We start from the raw sequence: 13,694 nt of genomic DNA, 5'->3' as shown, positions 1-13,694 counted from the left end.
CCCTAACCCTAAGTGAGTTACCCTCGTCCCATATAAGTACTCACTGATCCCCAAGTGAGTTACCCTAGTACCATATAAGTACTCCCTGACACCAAGTGTGTAACCCTCGTCCCATATAAGTACTCCCTGAGTCCGAGTGATTTACCCTCGTCCCATATAAGTACTCCCTGACCCCGTGTGAGTTACCCTCTTCCCATATAAATACTCCCTGGCCCCAAGTGAGTTACCCTCGTCCCATATAAGTACTCCCCGACTCCAAGTGTGTTACCCTCGTCCCATATAAGTACTCCCTGAATCTGAGTGAGTTACCCAAGTCCCATATAAGTACCCACTGATCCCCAAGTGAGTTACACTCGTCCCATATCAGTACTCCCTGATCCCAAGTGAGTTACCCTCGTCCCATATAAGTATTCACTGATCCCCAAGTGAGTTACCCTCGTCCTATATAAGTACTCCCTGACCCTCAAGCGAGTTACCCTTGTCCCATATAAGTACTCCCTGACCCCGCGTGAATTACCCTAGTCCCAAATAAGTACTCCCTAACCCTAAGTGAGTTACCCTCGTCCCATATAAGTACTCACTGATCCCCAAGTGAGTTACCCTAGTACCATATAAGTACTCCCTGACACCAAGTGTGTAACCCTCGTCCCATATAAGTACTCCCTGAGTCCGAGTGATTTACCCAAGTCCCATATAAGTACTCCCTGACCCCAAGTCAGTTACCCTCGTCCCATATAAGTACTCCCTGACCCAGTGTGAGTCACCCTCGTCTCATATAAGTACTCCCTGACCCCAAGTGAGTTACCCTCGTCCCATATAAGTACTTACTGATCCCCAAGTGAGTTACCCTCGTCCCATATAAGTACTCCCTGACCCCGTGTGAGTTACCCTCTTCCCATATAAATACTCCCTGGCCCCAAGTGTGTTACCCTCGTCCCATATAAGTACTCCCCGTCTCCAAGTGTGTTACCCTCGTCCCATATAAGTACTCCCTGAATCCGAGTGAGTTACCCTCGTCCCATATAAGTACTCACTGATCCCCAAGTGAGTTACCCTCGTCCCATATAAGTACTCCCCGACTCTAAGTGTGTTACCCTCGTCCCATATAAGTACTCCCTGAGTCCGAGTGAGTTACCCTCGTCCCATATAAGTACTCCCTGACCCCGTGTGAGTTACCCTCTTCCCATATAAATACTCCCTGGCCCCAAGTGAGTTACCCTCGTCCCATATAAGTACTCCCCGACTCCAAGTGTGTTACCCTCGTCCCATATAAGTACTCCCTGAATCTGAGTGAGTTACCCAAGTCCCATATAAGTACCCACTGATCCCCAAGTGAGTTACCCTCGTCCCATATCAGTACTCCCTGATCCCAAGTGAGTTACCCTCGTCCCATATAAGTACTCACTGATCCCCAAGTGAGTTACCCTCGTCCTATATAAGTACTCCCTGACCCTCAAGCGAGTTACCCTTGTCCCATATAAGTACTCCCTGACCCCGCGTGAATTACCCTAGTCCCAAATAAGTACTCCCTAACCCTAAGTGAGTTACCCTCGTCCCATATAAGTACTCACTGATCCCCAAGTGAGTTACCCTAGTACCATATAAGTACTCCCTGACACCAAGTGTGTAACCCTCGTCCCATATAAGTACTCCCTGAGTCCGAGTGATTTACCCAAGTCCCATATAAGTACTCCCTGACCCCAAGTCAGTTACCCTCGTCCCATATAAGTACTCCCTGACCCAGTGTGAGTTACCCTCGTCTCATATAAGTACTCCCTGACCCCAAGTGAGTTACCCTCGTCCCATATAAGTACTTACTGATCCCCAAGTGAGTTACCCTCGTCCCATATCAGTACTCCCTGATCCCAAGTGAGTTACCCTCGTCCCATATAAGTACTCACTGATCCCCAAGTGAGTTACCCTCGTCCTATATAAGTACTCCCTGACCCTCAAGCGAGTTACCCTTGTCCCATATAAGTACTCCCTGACCCCGCGTGAATTACCCTAGTCCCAAATAAGTACTCCCTAACCCTAAGTGAGTTACCCTCGTCCCATATAAGTACTCACTGATCCCCAAGTGAGTTACCCTAGTACCATATAAGTACTCCCTGACACCAAGTGTGTAACCCTCGTCCCATATAAGTACTCCCTGAGTCCGAGTGATTTACCCTCGTCCCATATAAGTACTCCCTGACCCCGTGTGAGTTACCCTCTTCCCATATAAATACTCCCTGGCCCCAAGTGAGTTACCCTCGTCCCATATAAGTACTCCCCGACTCCAAGTGTGTTACCCTCGTCCCATATAAGTACTCCCTGAATCTGAGTGAGTTACCCAAGTCCCATATAAGTACCCACTGATCCCCAAGTGAGTTACACTCGTCCCATATCAGTACTCCCTGATCCCAAGTGAGTTACCCTCGTCCCATATAAGTATTCACTGATCCCCAAGTGAGTTACCCTCGTCCTATATAAGTACTCCCTGACCCTCAAGCGAGTTACCCTTGTCCCATATAAGTACTCCCTGACCCCGCGTGAATTACCCTAGTCCCAAATAAGTACTCCCTAACCCTAAGTGAGTTACCCTCGTCCCATATAAGTACTCACTGATCCCCAAGTGAGTTACCCTAGTACCATATAAGTACTCCCTGACACCAAGTGTGTAACCCTCGTCCCATATAAGTACTCCCTGAGTCCGAGTGATTTACCCAAGTCCCATATAAGTACTCCCTGACCCCAAGTCAGTTACCCTCGTCCCATATAAGTACTCCCTGACCCAGTGTGAGTCACCCTCGTCTCATATAAGTACTCCCTGACCCCAAGTGAGTTACCCTCGTCCCATATAAGTACTTACTGATCCCCAAGTGAGTTACCCTCGTCCCATATAAGTACTCCCTGACCCCGTGTGAGTTACCCTCTTCCCATATAAATACTCCCTGGCCCCAAGTGTGTTACCCTCGTCCCATATAAGTACTCCCCGTCTCCAAGTGTGTTACCCTCGTCCCATATAAGTACTCCCTGAATCCGAGTGAGTTACCCTCGTCCCATATAAGTACTCACTGATCCCCAAGTGAGTTACCCTCGTCCCATATAAGTACTCCCCGACTCTAAGTGTGTTACCCTCGTCCCATATAAGTACTCCCTGAGTCCGAGTGAGTTACCCTCGTCCCATATAAGTACACACTGATCCCCAAGTGAGTTACCCTCGTCCCATATCAGTACTCCCTGACCCCAAGTGAGTTACCCTCGTCCCACATTAGTACTCCCTGACACCAAGTGAGTTACCTCGTCCCATATAAGTACTCCCTGACCCCAAGTCAGTTACCCTCTTCCCATATAAGTACTCCCTGACCCCGTGTGAGTTACCCTTGTCCCATATAAGGACTCCCTGACCCCAAGTGTGTTACCCTCGTCCCATATAAATACTCCCTGAGTCCGAGTGAGTTACCCAAGTCCCATATAAGTACTCACTGATCCCCAAGTGAGTTACCCTCGTCCCATATAAGTACTCCCTGACCCCAAGTCAGTTACCCTCGTCCCATATAAGTACTCCCTGACCCCAAGTCAGTTACCCTCGTCCCATATAAGTACTCCCTGACCCAGTGTGAGTTACCCTCGTCTCATATAAGTACTCCCTGACCCCAAGTGAGTTACCCTCGTCCCATATAAGTACTTACTGATCCCCAAGTGAGTTACCCTCGTCCCATATAAGTACTCCCTGACCCCGTGTGAGTTACCCTCGTCCCATATAAGTACTCACTGATCCCCAAGTGAGTTACCCTCGTCCTATATAAGTACTCCCTGACCCTCAAGCGAGTTACCCTTGTCCCATATAAGTACTCCCTGACCCCGCGTGAATTACCCTAGTCCCAAATAAGTACTCCCTAACCCTAAGTGAGTTACCCTCGTCCCATATAAGTACTCACTGATCCCCAAGTGAGTTACCCTAGTACCATATAAGTACTCCCTGACACCAAGTGTGTAACCCTCGTCCCATATAAGTACTCCCTGAGTCCGAGTGATTTACCCAAGTCCCATATAAGTACTCCCTGACCCCAAGTCAGTTACCCTCGTCCCATATAAGTACTCCCTGACCCAGTGTGAGTTACCCTCGTCTCATATAAGTACTCCCTGACCCCAAGTGAGTTACCCTCGTCCCATATAAGTACTTACTGATCCCCAAGTGAGTTACCCTCGTCCCATATAAGTACTCCCTGACCCCGTGTGAGTTACCCTCTTCCCATATAAATACTCCCTGGCCCCAAGTGTGTTACCCTCGTCCCATATAAGTACTCCCTGACCCCGTGTGAGTTACCCTCTTCCCATATAAATACTCCCTGGCCCCAAGTGAGTTACCCTCGTCCCATATAAGTACTCCCCGACTCCAAGTGTGTTACCCTCGTCCCATATAAGTACTCCCTGAATCCGAGTGAGTTACCCAAGTCCCATATAAGTACCCACTGATCCCCAAGTGAGTTACCCTCTTCCCATATAAATACTCCCTGGCCCCAAGTGAGTTACCCTCGTCCCATATAAGTACTCCCCGACTCCAAGTGTGTTACCCTCGTCCCATATAAGTACTCCCTGAATCCGAGTGAGTTACCCAAGTCCCATATAAGTACCCACTGATCCCCAAGTGAGTTACCCTCGTCCCATATCAGTACTCCCTGATCCCAAGTGAGTTACCCTCGTCCCATATAAGTACTCACTGATCCCCAAGTGAGTTACCCTCGTCCTATATAAGTACTCCCTGACCCTCAAGCGAGTTACCCTTGTCCCATATAAGTACTCCCTGACCCCGCGTGAATTACCCTAGTCCCAAATAAGTACTCCCTAACCCTAAGTGAGTTACCCTCGTCCCATATAAGTACTCACTGATCCCCAAGTGAGTTACCCTAGTACCATATAAGTACTCCCTGACACCAAGTGTGTAACCCTCGTCCCATATAAGTACTCCCTGAGTCCGAGTGATTTACCCAAGTCCCATATAAGTACTCCCTGACCCCAAGTCAGTTACCCTCGTCCCATATAAGTACTCCCTGACCCAGTGTGAGTTACCCTCGTCTCATATAAGTACTCCCTGACCCCAAGTGAGTTACCCTCGTCCCATATAAGTACTTACTGATCCCCAAGTGAGTTACCCTCGTCCCATATCAGTACTCCCTGATCCCAAGTGAGTTACCCTCGTCCCATATAAGTACTCACTGATCCCCAAGTGAGTTACCCTCGTCCTATATAAGTACTCCCTGACCCTCAAGCGAGTTACCCTTGTCCCATATAAGTACTCCCTGACCCCGCGTGAATTACCCTAGTCCCAAATAAGTACTCCCTAACCCTAAGTGAGTTACCCTCGTCCCATATAAGTACTCACTGATCCCCAAGTGAGTTACCCTAGTACCATATAAGTACTCCCTGACACCAAGTGTGTAACCCTCGTCCCATATAAGTACTCCCTGAGTCCGAGTGATTTACCCAAGTCCCATATAAGTACTCCCTGACCCCAAGTCAGTTACCCTCGTCCCATATAAGTACTCCCTGACCCAGTGTGAGTTACCCTCGTCTCATATAAGTACTCCCTGACCCCAAGTGAGTTACCCTCGTCCCATATAAGTACTTACTGATCCCCAAGTGAGTTACCCTCGTCCCATATAAGTACTCCCTGACCCCGTGTGAGTTACCCTCTTCCCATATAAATACTCCCTGGCCCCAAGTGTGTTACCCTCGTCCCATATAAGTACTCCCCGTCTCCAAGTGTGTTACCCTCGTCCCATATAAGTACTACCTGAATCCGAGTGAGTTACCCAAGTCCCATATAAGTACACACTGATCCCCAAGTGAGTTACCCTCGTCCCATATCAGTACTCCCTGATCCCAAGTGAGTTACCCTCGTCCCATATAAGTACTCACTGATCCCCAATTGAGTTACCCTTGTCCTATATAAGTACTCCCTGACCCTCAAGTGAGTTACCCTTGTCCCATATAAGTACTCCCTGACCCCGCGTGAATTACCCTAGTCCCAAATAAGTACTCCCTAACCCTAAGTGAGTTACCCTCGTCCCATATAAGTACTCACTGATCCCCAAGTGAGTTACCCTAGTACCATATAAGTACTCCCTGACACCAAGTGTGTAACCCTCGTCCCATATAAGTACTCCCTGAGTCCGAGTGATTTACCCAAGTCCCATATAAGTACTCCCTGACCCCAAGTCAGTTACCCTCGTCCCATATAAGTACTCCCTGACCCAGTGTGAGTTACCCTCGTCTCATATAAGTACTCCCTGACCCCAAGTGAGTTACCCTCGTCCCATATAAGTACTTACTGATCCCCAAGTGAGTTACCCTCGTCCCATATCAGTACTCCCTGATCCCAAGTGAGTTACCCTCGTCCCATATAAGTACTCACTGATCCCCAAGTGAGTTACCCTCGTCCTATATAAGTACTCCCTGACCCTCAAGCGAGTTACCCTTGTCCCATATAAGTACTCCCTGACCCCGCGTGAATTACCCTAGTCCCAAATAAGTACTCCCTAACCCTAAGTGAGTTACCCTCGTCCCATATAAGTACTCACTGATCCCCAAGTGAGTTACCCTAGTACCATATAAGTACTCCCTGACACCAAGTGTGTAACCCTCGTCCCATATAAGTACTCCCTGAGTCCGAGTGATTTACCCAAGTCCCATATAAGTACTCCCTGACCCCAAGTCAGTTACCCTCGTCCCATATAAGTACTCCCTGACCCAGTGTGAGTTACCCTCGTCTCATATAAGTACTCCCTGACCCCAAGTGAGTTACCCTCGTCCCATATAAGTACTTACTGATCCCCAAGTGAGTTACCCTCGTCCCATATAAGTACTCCCTGACCCCGTGTGAGTTACCCTCTTCCCATATAAATACTCCCTGGCCCCAAGTGTGTTACCCTCGTCCCATATAAGTACTCCCCGTCTCCAAGTGTGTTACCCTCGTCCCATATAAGTACTACCTGAATCCGAGTGAGTTACCCAAGTCCCATATAAGTACACACTGATCCCCAAGTGAGTTACCCTCGTCCCATATCAGTACTCCCTGATCCCAAGTGAGTTACCCTCGTCCCATATAAGTACTCACTGATCCCCAATTGAGTTACCCTTGTCCTATATAAGTACTCCCTGACCCTCAAGTGAGTTACCCTTGTCCCATATAAGTACTCCCTGACCCCGCGTGAATTACCCTAGTCCCAAATAAGTACTCCCTAACCCTAAGTGAGTTACCCTCGTCCCATATAAGTACTCACTGATCCCCAAGTGAGTTACCCTAGTACCATATAAGTACTCCCTGACACCAAGTGTGTAACCCTCGTCCCATATAAGTACTCCCTGAGTCCGAGTGAGTTACCCAAGTCCCATATAAGTACTCACTGATCCCCAAGTGAGTTACCCTCATCCCATATAAGTACTCCCTGACCCCAAGTGTGTTACCCTCGTCCCATATAAGTACACACTGATCCCCAAGTGAGTTACCCTCGTCTCATATAAGTACTGCCTTTCCCCAAGTGAGTTACCCTCGTCCCATATAAGTACTTCCTGACCCCCAAGTGAGTTACCATTGTGCCATATAAGTACTCCCTGACACCGCATGAATTACCTTAGACCCAAATATGTATTCCCTGACCCTAAGTGAGTTACCCTCGTCCCATATAAGTACTCATTGATCCCCAAGTGAGTTACCCTCGTCCCATATAAGTACTCCCTGACCCAGTGTGAGTTACCCTCGTCCCATATAAGTACTCCCTGACCCCAAGTGAGTTACCCTCGTCCCATATAAGTACTCACTGATCCCCAAGTGAGTTACCTTCGTCCCATATAAGTACTCCCTGACCCCGTGTGAGTTACCCTCGTCCCATATAAGTACTCCCCGACTCCAAGTGTTGTACCCTCGTCCCATATAAGTACTCCCTGAGTCCGAGTGAGTTACTCTCGTCCCATATAAGTACTCCCCGCCTCCAAGTGTGTTACCCTCGTCCCATATAAGTACTCCCTGACCCCGTGTGAGTTACCCTCTTCCCATATAAGTACTCCCTGACCCCAAGTCAGTTACCCTCGTCCCATATAAGTACTCCCTGACCCCGTGTGAGTTACCCTCTTCCCATATAAATACTCCCTGGCCCCAAGTGAGTTACCCTCGTCCCATATAAGTATTCCCCGACTCCAAGTGTGTTACCCTCGTCCCATATAAGTACTCCCTGAATCCGAGTGAGTTACCCAAGTCCCATATAAGTACCCACTGATCCCCAAGTGAGTTACCCTCGTCCCATATCAGTACTCCCTGATCCCAAGTGAGTTACCCTCGTCCCATATAAGTACTCACTGATCCCCAAGTGAGTTACCCTTGTCCTATATAAGTACTCCCTGACCCTCAAGCGAGTTACCCTTGTCCCATATAAGTACTCCCTGAGTCCGAGTGATTTACCCAAGTCCCATATAAGTACTCCCTGACCCCAAGTCAGTTACCCTCGTCCCATAAAAGTACTCCCTGACCCAGTGTGAGTTACCCTCGTCTCATATAAGTACTCCCTGACCCCAAGTGAGTTACCCTCGTCCCATATAAGTACTTACTGATCCCCAAGTGAGTTACCCTCGTCCCATATAAGTACTCCCTGACCCCGTGTGAGTTACCCTCTTCCCATATAAATACTCCCTGGCCCCAAGTGTGTTACCCTCGTCCCATATAAGTACTCCCCGTCTCCAAGTGTGTTACCCTCGTCCCATATAAGTACTCCCTGAATCCGAGTGAGTTACCCAAGTCCCATATAAGTACACACTGATCCCCAAGTGAGTTACCCTCGTCCCATATCAGTACTCCCTGATCCCAAGTGAGTTACCCTCGTCCCATATAAGTACTCACTGATCCCCAATTGAGTTACCCTTGTCCTATATAAGTACTCCCTGACCCTCAAGTGAGTTACCCTTGTCCCATATAAGTACTCCCTGACCCCGCGTGAATTACCCTAGTCCCAAATAAGTACTCCCTAACCCTAAGTGAGTTACCCTCGTCCCATATAAGTACTCACTGATCCCCAAGTGAGTTACCCTAGTACCATATAAGTACTCCCTGACACCAAGTGTGTAACCCTCGTCCCATATAAGTACTCCCTGAGTCCGAGTGAGTTACCCAAGTCCCATATAAGTACTCACTGATCCCCAAGTGAGTTACCCTCATCCCATATAAGTACTCCCTGACCCCAAGTGTGTTACCCTCGTCCCATATAAGTACACACTGATCCCCAAGTGAGTTACCCTCGTCTCATATAAGTACTGCCTTTCCCCAAGAGAGTTACCCTCGTCCCATATAAGTACTTCCTGACCCCCAAGTGAGTTACCATTGTCCCATATAAGTACTCCCTGACACCGCATGAATTACCTTAGACCCAAATATGTATTCCCTGACCCTAAGTGAGTTACCCTCGTCCCATATAAGTACTCATTGATCCCCAAGTGAGTTACCCTCGTCTCATATAAGTACTCCCTGACCCAGTGTGAGTTACCCTCGTCCCATATAAGTACTCCCTGACCCCAAGTGAGTTACCCTCGTCCCATATAAGTACTCACTGATCCCCAAGTGAGTTACCTTCGTCCCATATAAGTACTCCCTGACCCCGTGTGAGTTACCCTCGTCCCATATAAGTACTCCCCGACTCCAAGTGTTGTACCCTCGTCCCATATAAGTACTCCCTGAGTCCGAGTGAGTTACTCTCGTCCCATATAAGTACTCCCCGCCTCCAAGTGTGTTACCCTCGTCCCATATAAGTACTCCCTGACCCCGTGTGAGTTACCCTCTTCCCATATAAGTACTCCCTGACCCCAAGTCAGTTACCCTCGTCCCATATAAGTAGTCCCTGACCCCAAGCCAGTTACCCACGTCCCATATAAGTACTCACTGATCCCCAAGTGAGTTACACTAGTCCCATATAAGTACTCCCTGACCCCGTGTGAGTTACCCTCGTCCCATATAAGTACTCCCTGACCCCAAGTCAGTTACCCTCGTCCCATATAAGTACTCCCTGACCCCAAGTCAGTTACCCTCGTCCCATATAAGTACTCCCTGACCCAGTGTGAGTTACCCTCGTCTCATATAAGTACTCCCTGACCCCAAGTGAGTTACCCTCGTCCCATATAAGTACTTACTGATCCCCAAGTAAATTACCCTCGTCCCATATAAGTACTCCCTGACCCCGTGTGAGTTACCCTCTTCCCATATAAATACTCCCTGGCCCCAAGTGAGTTACCCTCGTCCCATATAAGTACTCCCCGACTCCAAGTGTGTTACCCTCGTCCCATATAAGTACTCCCTGAATCCGAGTGTGTTACCCAAGTCCCATATAAGTACCCACTGATCCCCAAGTGAGTTACCCTCGTCCCATATCAGTACTCCCTGATCCCAAGTGAGTTACCCTCGTCCCATATAAGTACTCACTGATCCCCAAGTGAGTTACCCTTGTCCTATATAAGTACTCCCTGACCCTCAAGCGAGTTACACTTGTCCCATATAAGTACTCCCTGACCCCGCGTGAATTACCCTAGTCCCAAATAAGTACTCCCTAACCCTAAGTGAGTTACCCTCGTCCCATATAAGTACTCACTGATCCCCAAGTGAGTTACCCTAGTACCATATAAGTACTCCCTGACACCAAGTGTGTAACCCTCGTCCCATATAAGTACTCCCTGAGTCCGAGTGATTTACCCAAGTCCCATATAAGTACTCCCTGACCCCAAGTCAGTTACCCTCGTCCCATATAAGTACTCCCTGACCCAGTGTGAGTTACCCTCGTCTCATATAAGTACTCCCTGACCCCAAGTGAGTTACCCTCGTCCCATATAAGTACTTACTGATCCCCAAGTGAGTTACCCTCGTCCCATATAAGTACTCCCTGACCCCATGTGAGTTACCCTCTTCCCATATAAATACTCCCTGGCCCCAAGTGTGTTACCCTCGTCCCATATAAGTACTCCCCGTCTCCAAGTGTGTTACCCTCGTCCCATATAAGTACTCCCTGAATCCGAGTGAGTTACCCAAGTCCCATATAAGTACACACTGATACCCAAGTGAGTTACCCTCGTCCCATATCAGTACTCCCTGATCCCAAGTGAGTTACCCTCGTCCCATATAAGTACTCACTGATCCCCAATTGAGTTACCCTCGTCCTATATAAGTACTCCCTGACCCTCAAGTGAGTTACCCTTGTCCCATATAAGTACTCCCTGACCCCGCGTGAATTACCCTAGTCCCAAATAAGTACTCCCTAACCCTAAGTGAGTTACCCTCGTCCCATATAAGTACTCACTGATCCCCAAGTGAGTTACCCTAGTACCATATAAGTACTCCCTGACACCAAGTGTGTAACCCTCGTCCCATATAAGTACTCCCTGAGTCCGAGTGAGTTACCCAAGTCCCATATAAGTACTCACTGATCCCCAAGTGAGTTACCCTCATCCCATATAAGTACTCCCTGACCCCAAGTGTGTTACCCTCGTCCCATATAAGTACTCACTGGTCCCCAAGTGAGTTACCCTAGTCCCATATAAGTACTCCCTGACACCAAGTGAGTTACTCTCGTCCCATATAAGTACTCCCCGCCTCCAAGTGTGTTACCCTCGTCCCATATAAGTACTCCCTGACCCCGTGTGAGTTACCCTCTTCCCATATAAGTACTCCCTGACCCCAAGTCAGTTACCCTCGTCCCATATAAGTAGTCCCTGACCCCAAGTCAGTTACCCTCGTCCCATATAAGTACTTCCTGACCCCGCGTGAATTACCCTAGTCCCAAATAAGTACTCCCTAACCCTAAGTGAGTTACCCTCGTCCCATATAAGTACTCACTGATACCAAGTGAGTTACCCTCGTCCCATATAAGTACTCACTGATCCCCAAGTGAGTTACCCTCGTCCCATATAAGTACTGCCTGTCCCCAAGTGAGTTACCCTCGTCCCATATAAGTACCCCCTGACCCCAAGTGAGTTACCCTCGTCCCATAAAAGTACTCCCTGACCCCAAGTCAGTTACCCTCGTCCCATATAAGTAGTCCCTGACCCCAAGTCAGTTACCCTCGTCCCATATAAGTACTCACTGATCCCCAAGTGAGTTACACTAGTCCCATATATGTACTCCCTGACCCTCAAGTGAGTTACCCTTGTCCCATATAAGTACTCCCTGACCCCGCGTGAATTACCCTAGTCCCAAATAAGTACTCCCTAACCCTAAGTGAGTTACCCTCGTCCCATATAAGTACTCACTGATCCCCAAGTGAGTTACCCTAGTACCATATAAGTACTCCCTGACACCAAGTGTGTAACCCTCGTCCCATATAAGTACTCCCTGAGTTCGAGTGAGTTACCCAAGTCCCATATAAGTACTCACTGATCCCCAAATGAGTTACCCTCATCCCATATAAGTACTCCCTGACCCCAAGTGTGTTACCCTCGTCCCATATAAGTACACACTGATCCCCAAGTGAGTTACCCTCGTCTCATATAAGTACTGCCTTTCCCCAAGTGAGTTACCCTCGTCCCATATAAGTACTTCCTGACCCCCAAGTGAGTTACCCTTGTCCCATATAAGTACTCCCTGACACCGCATGAATTACCTTAGACCCAAATATGTATTCCCTGACCCTAAGTGAGTTACCCTCGTCCCATATAAGTGCTCACTGATCCCCAAGTGAGTTACCCTCGTCCCATATAAGTACTCCCTGACCCAGTGTGAGTTACCCTCGTCCCATATAAGTACTCCCTGACCCCAAGTGAGTTACCCTCGTCCCATATAAGTACTCACTGATCCCCAAGTGAGTTACCTTCGTCCCATATAAGTACTCCCTGACCCCGTGTGAGTTACCCTCGTCCCATATAAGTACTCCCCGACTCCAAGTGTTGTACCCTCGTCCCATATAAGTACTCCCTGAGTCCGAGTGAGTTACCCTCGTCCCATATAAGTACTCCCCGCCTCCAAGTGTGTTACCCTCGTCCCATATAAGTACTCCCTGACCCCGTGTGAGTTACCCTCTTCCCATATAAGTACTCCATGACCCCAAGTCAGTTACCCTCGTCCCATATAAGTAGTCCCTGACCCCAAGTCAGTTACCCTCGTCCCATATAAGTACTCACTGATCCCCAATTGAGATACACTAGTCCCATATAAGTACTCCCTGACCCTCAAGTGAGTTACCCTTGTCCCATATAAGTACTCCCTGACCCCGCGTGAATTACCCTAGTCCCAAATAAGTACTCCCTAACCCTAAGTGAGTTACCCTCGTCCCATATAAGTACTCACTGATCCCCAAGTGAGTTACCCTAGTCCCATATAAGTACTCCCTGACACCAAGTGTGTTACCCTCGTCCCATATAAATACTCCCTGAGTCCGAGTGAGTTACCCAAGTCCCATATAAGTACTCACTGATCCCCAAGTGAGTTACCCTCGTCCCATATAAGTACTCCCTGACCCCCAAGTGAGTTACCCTAGTCCCATATAAGTACTCCCTGACACCAAGTGTGTTACCCTCGTCCCATATATGTACTCCCTGACCCCGTGTGAGTTACCCTCGTCCCATATAAGTACACACTGATCCCCAAGTGAGTTACCCTCGTCTCATATAAGTACTGCCTTTCCCCAAGTGAGTTACCCTCGTCCCATATAAGTACTTCCTGACCCCGCGTGAATTACCCTAGT

This window comes from Prorops nasuta, unplaced genomic scaffold (genome assembly GCF_024137725.1).
Source record: "Prorops nasuta isolate Cenicafe-Biocafe unplaced genomic scaffold, Cenicafe_Pnas_1.2 PNAS00042, whole genome shotgun sequence".
In the NCBI taxonomy this organism is placed as follows: Eukaryota; Metazoa; Arthropoda; class Insecta; order Hymenoptera; family Bethylidae; genus Prorops; species Prorops nasuta.
The sequence above is the reverse complement of the archived record's forward strand: the minus strand, read 5'-3'. Positions refer to the sequence as shown.